Genomic DNA, 20,574 nt, shown 5'->3' with positions numbered 1-20,574 from the left:
CGCGTTGGGACAGAGAACGTTTGCAAGCTACTGATGAAAATTGTTTGTTTAATAAAGCACTAGAAACTTCATGGAATCATGGCTCAATGGCTTTTTCTACTTAAGAGAAAGATTGTGTTGGGTTTACGAGCAGGAAGTTCTGTGCCTGCAACATTGAAGCCGCCTTATTAAGTATGTGGCCTCTTTCACGGAACATTTTGTGGTGATTTATTTGATAAAAAGAGGCCCGACTCACTCGGATTATTCTTTGGAAAAGAGGGAACTTTCCAATAATAACACCAAAGAGCACGAGTGCAGGAGGTGAGGAGAAATACCTTTCTAACTCACGGATTCCAAATGAAGTAAAATGCAATATGGAATATCATGCTGGGTGAGCTTGCAAATCTGACGAATTGTGGTTTTATTTTTTGCGCAATGAATTGGCTTTTAAAAATGACACTCAGCAGTGTGTGCAAGATGCCTAAAACACTGCATGAAAATACTGAGGGCCGATTTGCATTCATTGCGCATGCTGAAAGTAAATGACATTCAGGCTCCGGGAATTATTTAATCAGGGGCCTATAAAACATAGTCATTTCAATAAAGCAAGTGATGTGATTATTTTCCCGTGAACAAGACTCGAGCAAGGAGTTGAAACGCGTTGGGACAGAGAACGTTTGCAAGCTACTGATGAAACTTGTTTGTTTAATAAAGCACTGGAAACTTCATGGAATCATGGCTCAATGGCTTTTTCTACTTAAGAGAAAGATTGTGTTGGATATATATATATATATATATATATATATATATATATATATATATATATATATATATATATATATATATATATATATATATATATATATATATATATATATATATATATATATATATATATATATATATATCTATACTACTATTATAAAGAGAGAACTTGCACCTTTTGGCAAGGTAATCTCGGGAACCACAGCGCCAATCTACACACCCAAGACATCTTAGAAAACCTCAGGGCAAGCAGAAGGACATAGGCTACATAAAAATAAAAATAAAACGTTGTTTAAAATATTAATAAATTTTAAAAAGTAGTCCCTTGCAACTAGCGCCGGCCGCGACGTCTGCGTGAGGGGAGGAGCGGCATTCACCAGAACCAGAAAGAGCAGACGACATGAGCGACGTCTGCGTGAGGGGAGGAGCGGCATTCACCAGAACCAGGAAGAGCGGAGGACAACAGCGCCGGTAGGAGCTGCGGAGCAGCGAGAACCGGAGGAGCAGTGGCAGCGCAGGGATGAGCGGCGGGAAGCGGAGGAGCAGTGACAGGTACGTAGCTGGAGATGTTGCTGGGGCGGGGGCGGGGGCGGGAGGCGGGAGGGAGTCGGCGGGTGCACCGCGCGGGCTGCATCGGATGTTGCTGAAGTCCGGGCGGGAGGCGGGAGGCGGGAGGCGGGGCGGGGCGGGGCGGGGCGGGCCGGGGGGGGTGGGGGCGGGAGGGAGTCGGCGGGTGCACCGCTCAACATGCAGTCCCCAGCCCCCTTCTGCCCCAGGCAACGCTGGGGCGGGCTGCTAGTAAAAATGTAAACTGCAAACATTTGGAACAATAATCAAAACAAATAAATCTGTTTTTAACAAATAAAACGGGTTTCTCAGTTAAGAGAAACCTACTTGACAAATTGTTAAAGAGCAAAAGTATCTAACAAAAAATTTGACAAGCTTGTAACCCTAATCAAAGTATTTCCTATCATTGTGACGGTGGCTCTACACTGATACTGATGGGATCTGAAGAAATAATCTAGAATTATGAGCATCTGAGAAAAGCATTAGATTTGCCTCCTTCAGGCCCATCCGAGTATAAAAGATCATGATGATGTACAAGACTTGCATATGCAAATTTATAGATAGAGGCCACACATCTCAGCTAGACTATGTAGAAGAGGATGTACAATGTTATTGCTGGCAAGGAAGATGGAAAATCCTCTCTTCTAGCACTTTCTATCAGCTAATAGGGCGATATAGTTATCTCCGCTTAGCGGCCGTTTTCGGCCGCTAAGCGGAGATAATTATATCGCCCTATTAGCAAGCTGTTGCTAACTGATGTTAGCGACAGCTTTTAGGCGATAGCGAGTGGTTTGAGACCCGCTTTGCATGTCAGCGATGTTTATCGCTGATGACATGCAATGTGGGCGTACCCAACCAGTTAGCGACTGCAGGCAGTCGCTAACGTCGCTATCGCCTATTAGCAAAGCATGCGTAGCATTGGAAATATTCACGCTAAGCGCGAATATCTCCAAATACTAACACCTGCCCAGACCAGTTCTTAGCTATATTATCCAATGGGAGGTGGATAACATGGCTAAGAGCATTTCATTGCTAATGCGTGAATATCGCTGTATTCTCAGCGATATTCACGCATTTCGCCGCTATCGCTGGATATTTTAGCACAATGGAGAAAAACATTGCTAATAGCATCCTTTCTCCGCTAACATATCCAGCGATAGACAGCGATAAAAAAAAATCGACGCTAACGCTATTTAGCGATAAATATCGCTACTTGTTGGTAATATGCCCCATACACTTTTATTAACAGATCAAAATAGGTCCTCGGTTTAGTGGAACCTGAAGGACAAACAGATGCATAAATGTCTAATAAACTATGCTATGCACTTTTTTGGGTAAGAACCTGCACTCAGGTAAGAAAGGTATCTCTTTTTCAGTCCACATGTTCCCCTTTTCCTCAGTCTCTGCATTTTTATCAACTTTATACACTGTGATTCAGTTAACTACTTGTATCTTTAAGTTTATTTGTGGGAATAGGGCACTTGGCTCTTTATTTCTGAGGTGAATTTCTTGAATCTCACTAGTAAAATTAGTTTAAAAAAATTCAATTTTTCTTTTTTGAGTTTCTGTAAAAATATACAATTATGAATCCAAGAGATTCGCAAGTAAAAAAGAAAAAAAAGACATAAGGAAACACACCTACATCTATTGAAAGAATGCATAAGAACACTCAAAAAATATTAATTTCATATTTTTAGCTAATGCATATCAATAACTCTCAAAAGAGTAACAAAAACATAATCATCAATTACAAATAAAATGGAGTACTACATTAAGAGAAACCTGCCTTTCAAAATAAAAAAAGACCTATGGTAACTAACTAATTCAACCGCAACCATGTGATCCAATTCTAGGGATCTCTCATCATTGTGATGGTGGCAATACATAGATGCTGCAATCTGTAACTGGGTGTGAAGAACAATTGTAGAACAGTGACTAATCAAAAAAAAATATTTAATTGCTTCATGTCAACAGATTTTAGGAAGATCTCACAGAGGTTGCAGAATTCAATATGCTATTTTATAGACAGAGGGCACGCCTTTCGAAAACTACTTTGAAGAGCAAGCAATTAGATATTACGGGTGAGTAATATTGGATGGCCTTTCTTCCAGTGAAAGGTGCTCCTATACACATTAATATTTCATAGGAGGACCAAGAAGGTGAACATAGCGATTCCTAAGAACTATGAGAGCTCTGGATTAAAACTTGCTATTGGCCAAGCCAATCAGTTTCCCAACGGAGAGCCCACCTAGATTATGTTAGAACAAAACCCAATAAGAGGAAAGGGCAGTAATCCAACTCTGCCACTTTAATTTGGAATGAGACATGCCTCTCTAGCACTCCCTGTGTTCACATTAACACCAGTCTCTGTCTTTATGCAGACTTTACTCCTTCTGTATCATTTAATAAACCCATCTCTCCAGTTCCCTCCGAGAAAATCTTTCTTTTGTTCAGTTCACTTCTTATCATAGTTGGTTGACTCTTGCTCCTAATAACAGTTGCAATAATTTTTTTAAATTCATATTTTAGCTAATTATAAACAACTAAATTGCAAAACAGAATATCCATGAAGTGAGAAAGAATAACTTACATGCAGAATAATAGCAAGACGTACACTAACATAACACACTATAGTAAAACAAGAAAACACATTATAAAAATATAAATTACAAACATTCGGGACAAAAATCAACACAAACAAATCTGTTTTTAACAAATTAAACGGGTTTCTCAGTTAAGAGAAACCTACTTGACAAATTGTTAAAGAGCGAAAGTATCTAACAAAAAATCTGACAAGCTTGTAATCCTAATCAAAGTATTTCCTATCATTGTGACGGTGGCTCTACACTGATACTGATGGGATCTGAAGAAATAATCTAGAATTATGAGCATCTGAGAAAAGCATTAGATTTGCCTCCATCAGGCCCATCAGAGTATAGAAGATCATGATGATGTACAAGACTTGCATATGCAAATTTATAGATAGAGGCCACACCTCACAGCTAGACTATGTAGAAGAGGATGTACAATGTTATTGCTGGCAAGGAAGATGGAAAATCCTCTCTTCTAGCACTTTCTAGCAGTGGTTGCACTGGCTCACCTTATTATTTCATATTAGTAAAAGAATTTTGAAAAAATCAATCCTTGAAAACAGTGCGAGCTATGTTATGGATCGGGCAATTGTGCATTTAATGTCACAGTACCTAATGATGATGTCAAGAGAGTACAACCAAGCAACAATTGTCGGAAGAAATGGTAATAAACTGCTCTCTACCCCTTTTGTGAAGAAGGATCCTGCAATCTCTTAAAAAACATATCTATCTCCAATTTCCTGTGGCCCCATGCATTTCAGTCTCTGCCTTGTACTCAAATATATTTGTTCTGTAAGAGCCACTCTGTGTCATGTGCTCCCTTTGTGTGAATATGTTACTTGCTTTCGTCCCTTGTAACCTTAATTTCTTGCTTCTGGCTGCCCTTGTTATTTGGAAAACATTTCACTTATTTTGTTTGGTTCTCTAGAATTAGCTAACTCACAAAAGAAGAATTATGGGGCATATTACCAAGGGGGGCTATAGGCAATTATCACCGATTTAGTGGTTGTTTTTGGCCGCTCAGCGGCGATAATTATATCGCCCTATTAGCAAGCTGTGGCTAACTGATGTTAGCGACAGCTTTTAGGCGATAGCGAGCGGTTTGAGACCCGCTTTGCATGTCAGCGATGTTTATCGCTGATGACATGCAAAGTGGGCGTACCCAAGCAGTTAGCGACTGAAAGCAGTCGCTAACGTCGCTATCGCCTATTAGCAAGGCAGGCGTAGCGTTGGATATATTCACGCTAAGCGCGAATATCTCTAAATACTAACACCTGCCCAGACCAGTTCTTAGCCATGTTATCCAATGGGAGGTGGATAACATGGCTAAGAGCATTTCATTGCTAAAGCGTGAATATCGCTGTTTTCTCAGTGATATTCACGCATTTCGCCGCTATCGCTGGATATTTTAGCACAATGGAGAAAAACGTTGCTAATAGCATGCTTTCTCCGCTAACATATCCAGCGATAGGCAGCGATAAAGAAATCAACGCTAAGCCTATTTAGCGATAAATATCGCTACTTGTTGGTAATATGCCCTATACACTTTTATTAACAGATCAAAATAGGTCCTCGGTTTAGTGGAACCTGAAGCACAAACAGATGTATAAATGTCTAATAAACTATGCTATGCACTTTTTGGGGTAAGAACCTGCACTCAGGTAAGAAAGGTATCTCTTTTCCAGTCCACGTGTTCCCCTTTTCCTCAGTCTCTGCATTTTTGTCAACTTTATACACTGTGATTCAGTTAACTACTTGTATCTTTAAGTTCATTTGTGGGAATAGGGCTCTTGGCTCTTTATTTCTGAGGTGAATTGCTTGAATCTCACTGGTAAAATTAGTTGAAAAAATTTCCATTTTTCTTTTTGAGTTTCTGTAAAAATATACAATTATGAATCCAAGAGGTTCGCAAGTAAAAAAGAAAAAAAATACATAAGGAAACACACCTACATCTATTGAAAGAATGCATAAGAACACTCAAAAAACATTAATTTCATATTTTTAGCTAATGCATATCAATAACTCTCAAAAGAGTAACAAAAACATAATCATGAATTACAAATAAAATGGAGTACTACATTAAGAGAAACCTGCCTTTCAAAATAAAAAAAGACCTGTTGTAACTAACTAATTCAAAAGCAACCATGTGATCCAATTCTAGGGATCTCTCATCATTGTGATGGTGGCAATGGCAATACATAGATGCTGCAATCTGTAACTGGGTGTGAAAAACAATAGTAGAACTGTGACTAATCAATAAAATATTATTTAATTGCTTCATGTCAACAGATTTTAGGAAGATCTCACAGAGGTTGCAGAATTCAATATGCTATTTTATAGACAGAGGGCACGCCTTTCGAAAACTACTTTGAAGAGCAAGCAATTAGATATTACGGGTAAGTAATATTGGATGGCCTCTCTTCCAGTGAAAGGTGCTCCTATACACAATAATATTTCATAGGAGGACAAAGAAGGTGAACATAGCGATTCCTAAGAACTATGAGAGCTCTGGATTAAAACTTGCTATTGGTCAAGACAATCAGTTTCCCAATGGAGAGCCCACCTAGATTATGTTAGAACAAAACCCAATAAGAGGAAAGGGCAGTAATCCAACTCTGCCACTTTCCTTTGGAAGGAGACATGCCTCTCTAGCACTCCCTGTGTTCACATTTACACCAGTCTCTGTCTTTATGCAGACTTTACTCCTTCTGTATCATTTAATAAACCCATCTCTCCAGTTCCTTTCGAGAAAATCTTTCTTTTGTTCAGTTCTCTTCTTATCATAGTTGGTTGACTCTTGCTCCTAATAACAGTCGCATTAATTTTTTTTAATTCATATTTTAGATAATTGTAAACAACTAAATTGCAAAACAGAATTCCACGAAGTGAGTAAGAATAACTAACATGCAGAATAATAGCAAGCCATACACTAACATAACACACTATAGTAAAACAAGAAAACACATTATAAAAATATAAACTGCAAACATTTGGGACAAAAACCAACACAAATAAATCTGTTTTTAACAAATAAATCTGGTTTCTCAGTTAAGAGAAACCTACTTTACAAATTGTTAAAGAGCGAAAATATCTAACAATAAAAAAGACAAGCTTGTAACCCTAATCAAAGTATTTCCTATCATTGTGACGGTGGCTCTACACTGATACTGATGGGATCTGAAGAAATAATCTAGAATTATGAGCATCTGAGAAAAGCATTAGATTTGCCTCCATCAGGCCCATCAGAGTATAGAAGATCATGATGATGTACAAGACTTGCATATGCAAATTTATAGATAGAGGCCACACCTCACAGCTAGACTATGTAGAAGAGGATGTACAATGTTATTGCTGGCAAGGAAGATGGAAAATCCTCTCTTCTAGCACTTTCTAGCAGTGGTTGCACTGGCTCACCTTATTATTTCATATTAGTAAAAGAATTTTGAAAAAATCAATCCTTGAAAACAGTGCGAGCTATGTTATGGATCGGGCAATTGTGCATTTAATGTCACAGTACCTAATGATGATGTCAAGAGAGTACAACCAAGCAACAATTGTAGGAAGAAATGGTAATAAACTGCTCTGTACCCCTTTTGTGAAGAAGGATCCTGCAATCTCTTAAAAAACATATCTATCTCCAATTTCCTGTGGCCCCATGCATTTCAGTCTCTGCCTTGTACTCAAATATATTTGTTCTGTAAGAGCCACTCTGTGTCATGTGCTCCCTTTGTGTGAATATGTTACTTGCTTTCGTCCCTTGTAACCTTAATTTCTTGCTTCTGGCTGCCCTTGTTATTTGGAAAACATTTCACTTATTTTGTTTGGTTCTCTAGAATTAGCTAACTCACAAAAGAAGAATTATGGGGCATATTACCAAGGGGGGCTATAGGCAATTATCACCGATTTAGTGGTTGTTTTTGGCCGCTCAGCGGCGATAATTATATCGCCCTATTAGCAAGCTGTGGCTAACTGATGTTAGCGACAGCTTTTAGGCGATAGCGAGCGGTTTGAGACCCGCTTTGCATGTCAGCGATGTTTATCGCTGATGACATGCAAAGTGGGCGTACCCAAGCAGTTAGCGACTGAAAGCAGTCGCTAACGTCGCTATCGCCTATTAGCAAGGCAGGCCTAGCGTTGGATATATTCACGCTAAGCGCGAATATCTCTAAATACTAACACCTGCTCAGACCAGTTCTTAGCCATGTTATCCAATGGGAGGTGGATAACATGGCTAAGAGCATTTTATTGATAATGCGTGAATATCGCTGTTTTCTCAGCGATATTCACGCATTTCGCCGCTATCGCTGGATATTTTAGCACAATGGAGAAAAACGTTGCTAATAGAATGCTTTCTCCGCTAACATATCCAGCGATAGGCAGCGATAAAAAAAATCGACGCTAACGCTATTTAGCGATAAATATCGCTACTTGTGGGTAATATGCCCCATACACTTTTATTAACAGATCAAAATAGGTCCTCGGTTTAGTGGAACCTGAAGGACAAACAGATGCATAAATGTCTAATAAACTATGCTATGCACTTTTTTGGGTAAGAACCTGCACTCAGATAAGAAAGGTATCTCTTTTCCAGTCCACGTGTTCCCCTTTTCCTCAGTCTCTGCATTTTTGTCAACTTTATACACTGTGATTCAGTTAACTACTTGTACTTTAAGTTTATTTGTGGGATTAGGGCACTTGGCTCATTATTTCTGAGGTGAATTGCTTGAATCTCACTGGTAAAATTAGTTTAAAAAAATTCTATTTTTCTTTTTTGAGGTTCTGTAAAAATATACAATTATGAATCCAAGAGATTCGCAAGTAAAAAAGAAATAAAGTGCATAAGGAAACACACCTACATCTATTGAAAGAATGCATGAGAACACTAAAAAAACATGAATTTCATATTTTTAGCTAATGCATATCAATAACTCTCAAAAGAGTAACAAAAACATAATCATGAATTACAAATAAAATGGAGTACTATATTAAGAGAAACCTGCCTTTCAAAATAAAAAAAGACCTATGGTAACTAACTAATTCAACCGCAACCATGTGATCCAATTCTAGGGATCTCTCATCATTGTGATGGTGGCAATACATAGATACTGCAATCTGTAACTGGGTGTGAAGAACAATTGTAGAACGGTGACTAATCAAACAAATATTATTTAATTGCTTCATGTCAACAGATTTTAGGAAGATCTCACAGAGGTTGCAGAATTCAATATGCTATTTTATAGACAGAGGGCACGCCTTTCGAAAACTACTTTGAAGAGCAAGCAATTAGATATTGCGGGTAAGTAATATTGGATGGCCTCTCTTCCAGTGAAAGGTGCTCCTATACACATTAATATTTCATAGGAGGACCAAGAAGGTGAACATAGCGATTCCTAAGAACTATGAGAGCTCTGGATTAAAACTTGCTATTGGTCAAGACAATCAGTTTCCCAATGGAGAGCCCACCTAGATTATGTTAGAACAAAACCCAATAAGAGGAAAGGGCAGTAATCCAACTCTGCCACTTTCCTTTGGAAGGAGACATGCCTCTCTAGCACTCCCTGTGTTCACATTTACACCAGTCTCTGTCTTTATGCAGACGTTACTCCTTCTGTATCATTTAATAAACCCATCTCTCCAGTTCCCTCCGAGAAAATCTTTCTTTTGTTCAGTTCACTTCTTATCATAGTTGGTTGACTCTTGCTCCTAATAACAGTTGCATTAATTTTGTTTAATTCATATTTTAGCTAATTATAAACAACTAAATTGCTAAACAGAAGATCCATGAAGTGAGAAAGAATACCTTACATGCAGTATAATAGCAAGAGGTACACTAACATAACACACTATAGTAAAACAAGAAAACACATTATAAAAATGTAAACTACAAACATTTGGGACAAAAATCAAACACACATACATCTGTTTTTAACAAATAAAACGAGTTTCTCAGTTAAGGGAAACCTACTTGACAAATTGTTAAAGAGCGAAAGTATCTAACAAAAAATCTGACAAGCTTGTAATCCTAATCAAAGTATTTCCTATCATTGTGACGGTGGCTCTACACTGATACTGATGGGATCTGAAGAAATAATCTAGAATTATGAGCATCTGAGAAAAGCATTAGATTTGCCTCCATCAGGCCCATCAGAGTATAGAAGATCATGATGATGTACAAGACTTGCATATGCTAATTTATAGATAGAGACCACACCTCACAGCTAGACTATGTAGAAGAGGATGTACAATGTTATTGCTGGCAAGGAAGATGGAAAATCCTCTCTTCTAGCACTTTCTAGCAGTGGTTGCACTGGCTCACCTTATTATTTCATATTAGTAAAAGAATTTTGAAAAAATCAATCCTTGAAAACAGTGCGAGCTATGGTATGGATCGGGCAATTGTGCATTTATTGTCACAGTACCTAATGATGATGTCAAGAGAGTACAACCAAGCAACAATTGTAGGAAGAAATGGTAATAAACTGCTCTGTACCCCTTTTGTGAAGAAGGATCCTGCAATCTCTTCAAAAACATATCTATCTCCAATTTCCTGTGGCCCTATGCATTTCAGTCTCTGCCTAGTACTCAAATATATTTGTTCTGTAAGAGCCACTCTGTGTCATGTGCTCCCTTTGTGTGAATATGTTACTTGCTTTCGTCCCTTGTAACCTTAATTTCTTGCTTCTGGCTGCCCTTGTTATTTGGAAAACATTTCACTTATTTTGTTTGGTTCTCTAGAATTAGCTAACTCACGAAAGAAGAATTATGGGGCATATTACCAAGGGGGGCTGTAGGCAATTATCACCGATTTAGCGGTTGTTTTTGGCCGCTAAGCGGCGATAATTATATCGCCCCATTAGCAAGCTGTGGCTAACTGATGTTAGCGACAGCTTTTAGGCGATAGCGAGCGGTTTGAGACCCGCTTTGCATGTCAGCGATGTTTATCGCTGATGACATGCAATGTGGGCGTACCCAACCAGTTAGCGACTGAAAGCAGTCGTTAACATCGCTATTGCCTATCAGCAAGGCATGCGTAGCATTGGAAATATTCACGCTAAGCGCGAATATCTCCAAATACTAACACCTGCCCAGACCAGTTCTTAGCCATGTTATCCAATGGGAGGTGGATAACATGGCTAAGAGCATTTCATTGCTAATGCGTGAATATCGCTGTATTCTCAGCGATATTCACGCATTTCGCCTCTATCGCTGGATATTTTAGCACAATGGAGAAAAACGTTGCTAATAGCATGCTTTCTCCGCTAACATATCCAGCGATAGGCAGTGATAAAAAAATCGACGCTAAGGCTATTTAGCGATAAATATCGCTACTTGTTGGTAATATGCCCCATACACTTTTATTAGCAGATCAAAATAGTTCCTCGGTTTAGTGGAACCTGAAGGACAAACAGATGCATAAATGTCTAATAAACTATGCTATGCACTTTTTTGGGTAAGAACCTTCACTCAGGTAAGGAAGGTATCTCTTTTCCAGTCCACGTGTTCCCCTTTTCCTCAGTGTCTGCATTTTTGTCAACTTTATACACTGTGATTCAGTTAGCTACTTGTACTTTAAGTTCATTTGTGGGAATAGGGCACTTGGCTATTTATTTCTGAGGTGAATTGCTTGAATCTCACTGGTAAAATTAGTTAAAAAAAATTCCATTTTTCTTTTTTGAGTTTCTGTAAAAATATACAATTATGAATCGAAGAGATTCACAAGTAAAAAAGAAAAAAATTACATAAGGAAACACACCTACATCTATTGAAAGAATGCATAAGAACACTCAAAAAACATTAATTTCATATTTTTAGCTAATGCATATCAATAACTCTCAAAAGAGTAACAAAACATAATCATGAATTACAAATAAAATGGAGTACTACATTAAGAGAAACCTGCCTTTCAAAATAAAAAAAGACCTGTGGTAACTAACTAATTCAACCGCAACCATGTGATCCAATTCTAGGGATCTCTCATCATTGTGATGGTGGCAATACATACATGCTGCAATCTGTAACTGGGTGTGAAGAACAATTGTAGAACAGTGACTAATCAAAAAAATATTATTTAATTGCTTCATGTCCACAGATTTTAGGAAGATCTCACAGAGGTTGCAGAATTCAATATGCTATTTTATAGACAGAGGGCACGCCTTTCGAAAACTACTTTGAAGAGCAAGCAATTAGATATTACAGGTAAGTAATATTGGATGGCCTCTCTTCCAGTGAAAGGTGCTCCTATACACATTAATATTTCATAGGAGGACCAAGAAGGTGAACATAGCGATTCCTACGAACTATGAGAGCTCTGGATTAAAACTTGCTATTGGTCAAGACAATCAGTTTCCCAATGGAGAGCCCACCTAGATTATGTTAGAACAAAACCCAATAAGAGGAAAGGGCAGTAATCCAACTCTGCCACTTTCCTTTGGAAGGAGACATGCCTCTCTAGCACTCCCTGTGTTCACATTTACACCAGTCTTTGTCTTTATGGAGACTTTACTCCTTCTTTATCATTTAATAAGCCCATCTCTCCAGTTCCCTCCGAGAAAATCTTTCTTTTGTTCAGTTCACTTCTTATCATAGTTGGTTGACTCTTGCTCCTAATAACAGTTGCATTAATTTTTTTTAATTCATATTTTAGCTAATTATAAAAAACTAAATTGCAAAACAGGAGATCCATGAAGTGAGAAAGAATAACTTACATGCAGTATAATAGCAAGACGTACCCTAACATAACACACTAGAGTAAAACAAGAAGACACATTATAAAAATATAATCTGCAAACATTTAGGACACAAATCAACACAAATAAATCTGTTTTTAACAAATAAAAAGGGTTTCTCAGTTAAGAGAAACCTACTTGACAACTTGTTAAAGAGCGAAAGTATCTAACAAAAAATCTGACAAGCTTGTAACCCTAATCAAAGTATTTCCTATCATTGTGACGGTGGCTCTACACTGATACTGATGGGATCTGAAGAAATAATCTAGAATTCTGAGCATCTGAGAAAAGCATTAGATTTGCCTCCTTCAGGCCCATCAGAGTATAGAAGATCATGATGATGTACAAGACTTGCATATGCAAATTTATAGATAGAGGCCACACCTCACAGCTAGACTATGTAGAAGAGGATGTACAATGTTATTGCAGGCAAGGAAGATGGAAAATCCTCTTTTCTAGGACTTTCTAGCAGTGGTTGCACTGGCTCACCTTATTATTTCATATTAGTAAAAGAATTTTGAAAAAATCAATCCTTGAAAACAGTGCGAGCTATGTTATGGATCGGGCAATTGTGCATTTAATGTCACAGTACCTAATGATGATGTCAAGAGAGTACAACCAAGCAACAATTGTAGGAAGAAATGGTAATAAACTGCTCTGTACCCCTTTAGTGAAGAAGGATCCTGCAATCTCTTCAAAAACATATCTATCTCTAATTTCCTGTGGCCCTATGCATTTCAGTTTCTGCCTTGTACTCAAATATATTTGTTCTGTAAGAGCCACTTTGTGTCATGTGCTCCCTTTGTGTGAATATGTTACTTGCTTTCGTCCCTTGTAACCTTAATTTCTTGCTTCTGGCTGCCCTTGTTATTTGGAAAACATTTCACTTATTTTGTTTGGTTCTCTGGAATTAGCGAACTTACAAAAGACGAATTATGGGGCATATTATCAAGGGGGGCTATAGGCAATTATCACCGATTTAGCGGCCGTTTTTGGCCGCTTAGCGACGATAATTAGATCGCCCTATTAGCAAGCTGTGGCTAACTGATGTTAGCGACAGCTTTTAGGCGATAGCGAGCGGTTTGAGACCCGCTTTGCATGTCAGCGATGTTTATCGCTGATGACATGCAATGTGGGCGTACCGAACCAGTTAGCGACTGAAAGCAGTCGTTAACGTTGCTATCGCCTATTAGCAAGGCATGCGTAGCATTGGAAATATTCACGCTAAGCGCAAATATCTCCAAATACTAACACCTGCAAAGACCAGTTCTTAGCCATGTTATCCAATGGGAGGTGGATAACATGGCTAAGAGCATTTCATTGCTAATGCGTGAATATCGCTGTATTCTCAGCGATATTCACGCATTTCGCCGCTATCGCTGGACTTTTTAGCACAATGGAGAAAAACGTTGCTAATAGCATGCTTTCTCCGCTAACATATCCAGCGATAGGCAGCGATAAAAAAATCGACGCTAAGGCTATTTAGCGATAAATATCGCTACTTGTTGGTAATATGCCCCATACACTTTTATTAGCAGATCAAAATAGGTCCTCGGTTTAGTGGAACCTGAAGGACAAACAGATGCATAAATGTTTAATAAACTATGCTATGCACTTTTTTGGGTAAGAACCTGCACTCAGGTAAGAAAGGTATCTCTTTTCCAGTCCACGTGTTCCCCTTTTCCTCAGTCTCTGCATTTTTGTCAACTTTATACACTGTGATTCAGTTAACTACTTGTACTTTAAGTTCATTTGTGGGAATAGGGCACTTGGCTCTTTATTTCTGAGGCGAATTGCTTGAATCTCGCTGGTAAAATTAGTTTAAAAAAAATCCATTTTTCTTTTTTGAGTTTCTGTAAAAATATACAATTATGAATCCAAGAGATTCGCAAGTAAAAAAGAAAAAAATTACATAAGGAAACACACCTACATCTATTGAAAGAATGCATAAGTACACTCAAAAAACATTAATTTAATATTTTTAGCTAATGCATATCAATAACTCTCAAAAGAGTAACAAAAACATAATCATGAATTACAAATAAAATGGAGTACTACATTAAGAGAAACCTGCCTTTCAAAATAAAAAAAGACCTGTGGTAACTAACTAATTCAACCGCAACCATGTGATCCAATTCTAGGGATCTCTCATCATTGTGATGGTGGCAATACATAGATGCTGCAATCTGTAACTGGGTGTGAAGAACAATTGTAGAACAGTGACTAATCAAAAAAATATTATTTAATTGCTTCATGTCAACAGATTTTAGGAAGATCTCACAGAGGTTGCAGAATTCAATATGCTATTTTATAGACAGAGGGCACGCCTTTCGAAAACTACTTTGAAGAGCAAGCAATTAGATATTACGGGTAAGTAATATTGGATGGCCTCTCTTCCAGTGAAAGGTGCTCCTATACACATTAATATTTCATAGGAGGACCAAGAAGGTGAACATAGCGATTCCTACGAACTATGAGAGCTCTGGATTAAAACTTGCTATTGGTCAAGACAATCAGTTTCCCAATGGAGAGCCCACCTAGATTATGTTAGAACAAAACCCAATAAGAGGAAAGGGCAGTAATCCAACTCTGCCACTTTCCTTTGGAGGGAGACATGCCTCTCTAGCACTCCCTGTGTTCACATTTACACCAGTCTTTGTCTTTATGCAGACTTTACTCCTTCTTTATCATTTAACTAGCGGCCCGTCCCGACGTTGTCCGGGTAAACAAAGGCTAGGCAGCAATGGTTTTAGTATTGAAAATAACATTTACTTCAAAACTTCATGGTACACCACATTTCGTGTTTCATGAGAATCAGGAAGTAGAATAAATTGGTTGTCGGAATTCCCCGACCTCGATAGCGCAACATATAACTGTCCATGAGTGAAGCAGTCCTCTCGTAAGTCTATTCCAATGACTTTGTATGTCTGACCTTGGGATTTGTTAATGGTGGATGCAAAAGCAATGTTAATAGGGAATTGTAAGCGTTTGAATTGAAATGGTAGATCAGTAGGGATCATGGGTATCCAGGGAATATGGGCTAACTGTCCTGCAGCAGGGCCAGTGAGAATAGTAGTCTCTATTACATAAGGTAAAAGAGATTTAACTTGTAGGCGCGTCCCATTGCAGAGATTTGGTGGATGTAGGTTTTGTAATAAGATTATAGAAACACCTACTTTCATTTGGAGTGTATGAGGGGGAAGCCCTGGTTAAGTGAGTGGAGGAATTCTTGGGGATAAAGCACGGCGTCTTGTGTATCTAATACTGTATCAATGGAATTATATATTGTGGTTTCACCTGGGAATAGTTGTAGTATGTGTTCATTAATATGATGCACTGCAGAGTTTCGGGCGGCAACTATAGACCTTTCGCAAATCCATGTGTAATCTTTGCTGAGAAGATGCTTGATGTCTGGGTAAACATGTTGCATGAGTTCTTGTAGGGTACAGAGACGTTTACCTAAGTTTTGTATGTTGATAAAGCCATTTGTGTCAGGTATGTCTCCGTTGGCCACTTCTATTAGAAGATCTGCAAATTGTTTATCTCCACCTCCTAAATGTGTCCTCATGTTAGTGCGCAAGGTAATAGATTGTACAGAGTTCCATAGGTGTGATGCTTTTAAGCATGCTTTTAGTATATCAGCCCGCGTTCCTGTAGGCACCACAGAAAGAGTTTGTCGGAAGTCACCAGCAAACACAAAAGTAACACCTCCAATTATGTTGTATGAATTTCTAATGTCTTTGAGAGTTCTGTCAACTGCCTCAATATGTGAGCGGTGTGTCATTGTACATTCATCCCACATGATAAGAGACACATTTTGAAGCAGTGTACCCAAAGGTCCGTTTTTCCGAATAGACCATATTGAATCCTTTTCAAGGGAAACTGTTAGAGGCAGTTCAAAGGTAGAATGTGCTGTTTTCCCAGCTGTTAGCAAAGTGGCAGCTATTCCAGATGAAGCAACAGCTAGAGCCAAATTCCTAGAAGATTGAACTTTGGCAAGTATGAGGTTGATTAGGTAAGTCTTTCCTGTGCCACTGGGGGCGTCCATGAACAATAGTTTGCCTTGCTTCTTTTCAACACTATCAACTATGGTGTTGTAGGCGAGTTGTTGACCGGGAACTAAGTTAGGCAAGTGTTGAGCAAGGTAGTTATTTAGCTCTGGAATATTGTGTGCGGTAGCGATATTGTGGTATCCAGTTAGGTGGACCGCTGGCGGCAGGCTGAAATATTGTAAGGACTTCTCGCTTAATAGATACAGTGAGTCTTCAATTTCTATAAGTCCTTGGTTTATGATTTCATTGTTGATAGCAGCCCGTGCCGACGTTGTCCGGGTATGAATTGCTGCCGGCCAGTAGTATATTGTTTTGTAGGATTTCGTTTTGATAGCATTTCTTATCTGTGACAGGCCTGTGAAACGCTCCGATTCACAGTGCACTGCTGATGCACTTAAGAGTGCGCGTTCAGTAGTGGGTAAACTCGAGTTTCCCTACTTTATTTTTCCTTGCAATATTATATAGCGCAAACTCGACAAAATGGCATAAGCACAATTTACATTACAGAAGAACACATTCATTTGTGGTAGGCACGGGGAGACAAAGCGATTTGCCTGGAATCACAGGATGTTGAGCTGATGCCGAGATTCGAACGTAGCTCCCCAGCTCTAAAGTTCGCAATTTTAGAATTTATGGCGGGAGGTGTGTCTAAAAGTGTATGTTGGTGCTGGCCATCAATGAGAGAGACCTATGCATTTTTCAAATGGGTGGTGAAAAAATATGAAAATGTTGCTGGAGATGTGGGCTGCCGTGCCACCAATGTACTTACCGGGTGAGGGTAAACACCGATTATTCCGCAACTTTCTTTCCGCATACCAATACTCCCCATACTTTCATTACGAAAGTACCATGACTCCGCAATGCCATTATAACGCATGGCATTACATTTTATATGCTTTTACTACGCAGACATTTACAACGAAATTCGTTGTAAATGCATGAATGGTAAAAGCATGTTTTTTTATGTTTGGATAAGGTAAGTATGGGTATAGGGGTATATGTTTTGGAGTACTGAGGTATATGTTTTGGGGTGTTTGGGTATTTTAAGGGTTCAGATGTAGTTTTGGGTTATTTTTTTAAAAATATGTTTTTATAAGCAGATTCATAAACAAAGCATCGAAGTAGGTCAACCTTCTCACTTTTGACACCTTAAAGAGATATAGTTTTGGGTTATGGGGTACAGGGGTAGTTTTAGGGTTTAGGGATAGGTATGGGTTTTGGGGTACAGAGGTATTTTTAGGGTTCAGGGCTAGGTTTGGGTTTTGGGGTACAGGGGTATTTTATGTGTTCAGGGCTACGTTTGGGTTTTGGGGTACAGGGGTATTTTAAGGGTTTAGGGCTAGGCTTGGGTTTTGGGGTACAGGGGTATTTTAAGGGTTCAGATATAGTTTTGGGTTTTGGGGTATAGGGGTATTTTTAGGGTTCAGGGGTAGGTTTGGATTTTGGGGTAGAGGGGTATTTTAAGAGTTCAGGGCTAGGTTTGGGTTTTGGGCTACAGGGGTATTTTTAGGGTTCAGGGCTAGGTTTGGGTTTTGGGGTACAGGGGTATTTTTAGGGTTCAGGGCTAGGTTAGGGTTTTGGGGTACAGGGGTATTTTAAGGGTTCAGATATAGTTTTGGGGTACAGGGGTATTTTTAGGGTTCAGGGCTTGGTTTACGTTTTGGGGTACAGGGGTATTTTTAGGGTTCAGGGCTTGGTTTGGGTTTTGGGGTATAGGGGTATTTTTAGGGTTCAGGGCTAGGTTTGGGTTTTGGGGTACAGGGGTATTTTAAGGGTTCAGATATAGTTTTGGGGTATAGGGGTATTTTTAGGGTTCAGGGGTAGGTTTGGGTTTTGGAGTACAGGGGTATTTTAAGGGTTCGGGCTAGGTTTGGGTTTTGGGGTACAGGGGTATTTTTAGGGTTCAGGGCTAGATTTGGGTTTTGGGGTACAGAGGTATTTTAGGGTTCAGGGGTAGGTTGGGTTTTGGGGTACAGGGGTATTTTTAGGGTTCAGGGGTAGGTTTGGGTTTTGGGGTACAGGGGTATTTTAGGGTTCAGCGGTAGGTTTGGGTTTGGGGTACAGTGGTATTTTTAGGGTTCAGGGCTAGGTTTGGGTTTTGGGTACAGGGGTATTTTTAGGGTTCAGGGGTAGGTTTGGGTTTTGAGGTACAGGGGTATTTATAGGGTTCAGGGCTATGTTTGGGTTTTGGGGTATAGGGGTATTTTAAGGGTTCAGATATAGTTTTGGGGTACAGGGGTATTTTTAGGGTTCAGGGCTTGGTTTGCGTTTTGGGGTACAGTGGTATTTTTAGGGTTCAGGGCTTGGTTTGGGTTTTGGGGTACAGAGGTATTTTAGGGTTCAGGGGTAGGTTTGGGTTTTGGGGTACAGGGGTGTTTTTAGGGTTCAGGGCTTGGTTTGCGTTTTGGGGTACAGGGGTATTTTTAGGGTTCAGGGCTAGGTTTGGGTTTTGGGGTACAGGGGTATTTTTAGGGTTCAGGGCTAGGGTAGGGTTTTGGGGTACAGGGGTATTTTAAGGGTTCAGATATAGTTTTGGGGTACAGGGGTATTTTTAGGGTTCAGGGCTTGGTTTGCGTTTTGGGGTACAGGGGTATTTTTAGGGTTCAGGGCTTGGTTTGCGTTTTGGGGTACAGGGGTATTTTAAGGGTTCAGATATAGTTTTGGGGTATAGGGGTATTTTTAGGGTTCAGGGGTAGGTTTGGGTTTTGGAGTACAGGGGTATTTTAAGGGTTCGGGGCTAGGTTTGGGTTTTGGGGTACAGGGGTATTTTTAGGGTTCAGGGCTAGATTTGGGTTTTGGGGTACAGAGGTATTTTAGGGTTCAGGGGTAGGTTGGGTTTTGGGGTACAGGGGTATTTTTAGGGTTCAGGGGTAGGTTTGGGTTTTGGGGTACAGGGGTATTTTAAGGGTTCAGGGCTAGGTTTGTGTTTTGGGGTACAGGGGTATTTTAGGGTTCAGCGGTAGGTTTGGGTTTGGGGTACATTGGTATTTTTAGGGTTCAGGGCTAGGTTTGGGTTTTGGGGTACAGGGGTATTTTTAGGGTTCAGGGGTAGGTTTGGGTTTTGAGGTACAGGGGTATTTATAGGGTTCAGGGCTATGTTTGGGTTTTGGGGTATAGGGGAATTTTTAGGGTTTAGGGATAGGTTTGGGTTTTGGGGTACAGGGTATATTTATAGGGTTAAGATGGGTTAATGTTTAAGGGTGTTGGGGTATTTTAAGGAGTAAGGGTGGGTTATGATCATGGGGTGCAGGGGTATTTAAAGGGAGCAGGGTGGGATTAGCACACAATATGAGACATGGCATGAAGGGTGGAACGTACCTCACGCCCCCAGTGTTTGTCACGCCCCAGCACACGCCCACAGCACACGCCCACAGTACAACGCAGACACGCCCACAAGGGACTACTTTGCTGGCACGGTTCTTTTACCTTTTAAATGTATGTGGTAGGCGTCTGTATAGCCTATGTCCTTCTGATGCAACTGCCCTTTCCAACGCTGTATTGGGTGTTGTGATTGGTGCTGTGGTTCCTGAGATTACCCGCCTCAAAGGTTTGGGCTCTCTCTTTATATTATTAGTATGGATAAGCCCATCTCTCCAGTTCCCTCCGAGAAAATCTTTCTTTTGTTCAGTTCGCTTCTTATCATAGTTGGTTGACTCTTGCTCCTAATAACAGTTGCATTATTTTTTTTAATTCATATTTTAGCTAATTATAAAAAACTAAATTGCAAGACAGAAGATCCATGAAGTGAGAAAGATTACCTTACATGCAGTATAATAGCAAGACGTACACTAACATAACACACTATAGTAAAACAAGAAAACACATTATAAAAATATAATCTACAAACATTTGGGCCTCAAATCAACACAAATAAATCTGTTTTTAACAAATAAA

At 39.4% G+C, this 20,574-nt stretch overlaps 5 non-coding genes across 5 annotated transcripts; all 5 read right to left on the bottom strand.

Annotated features, from left to right (window-relative positions):
* Positions 1 to 1,610: 1,610 nt before the first annotated feature.
* On the bottom strand, positions 1,611 to 1,668 carry LOC147683892 (U7 small nuclear RNA). Its single transcript, XR_015301918.1, has one exon. It is a non-coding gene; the product is annotated as a U7 small nuclear RNA (small nuclear RNA).
* A 2,364-nt stretch (positions 1,669 to 4,032) lies between these two features.
* Positions 4,033 to 4,090, bottom strand: LOC147683891 (U7 small nuclear RNA). The gene has a single exon (XR_015301933.1). It is a non-coding gene; the product is annotated as a U7 small nuclear RNA (small nuclear RNA).
* A 2,847-nt stretch (positions 4,091 to 6,937) lies between these two features.
* Positions 6,938 to 6,995, bottom strand: LOC147683890 (U7 small nuclear RNA). The gene has a single exon (XR_015301953.1). It is a non-coding gene; the product is annotated as a U7 small nuclear RNA (small nuclear RNA).
* A 2,844-nt stretch (positions 6,996 to 9,839) lies between these two features.
* Positions 9,840 to 9,897, bottom strand: LOC147683889 (U7 small nuclear RNA). The gene has a single exon (XR_015301961.1). It is a non-coding gene; the product is annotated as a U7 small nuclear RNA (small nuclear RNA).
* Positions 9,898 to 12,738: 2,841 nt separating this feature from the next.
* On the bottom strand, positions 12,739 to 12,796 carry LOC147683888 (U7 small nuclear RNA). The gene has a single exon (XR_015301954.1). It is a non-coding gene; the product is annotated as a U7 small nuclear RNA (small nuclear RNA).
* Positions 12,797 to 20,574: the final 7,778 nt, after the last annotated feature.

The sequence above is a fragment of the Lissotriton vulgaris genome, chromosome 11 (assembly GCF_964263255.1).
Source record: "Lissotriton vulgaris chromosome 11, aLisVul1.2, whole genome shotgun sequence".
NCBI classification, from domain to species: domain Eukaryota; kingdom Metazoa; phylum Chordata; class Amphibia; order Caudata; family Salamandridae; genus Lissotriton; species Lissotriton vulgaris.
The sequence above is the reverse complement of the archived record's forward strand: the minus strand, read 5'-3'. Positions and strand labels throughout refer to the sequence as shown.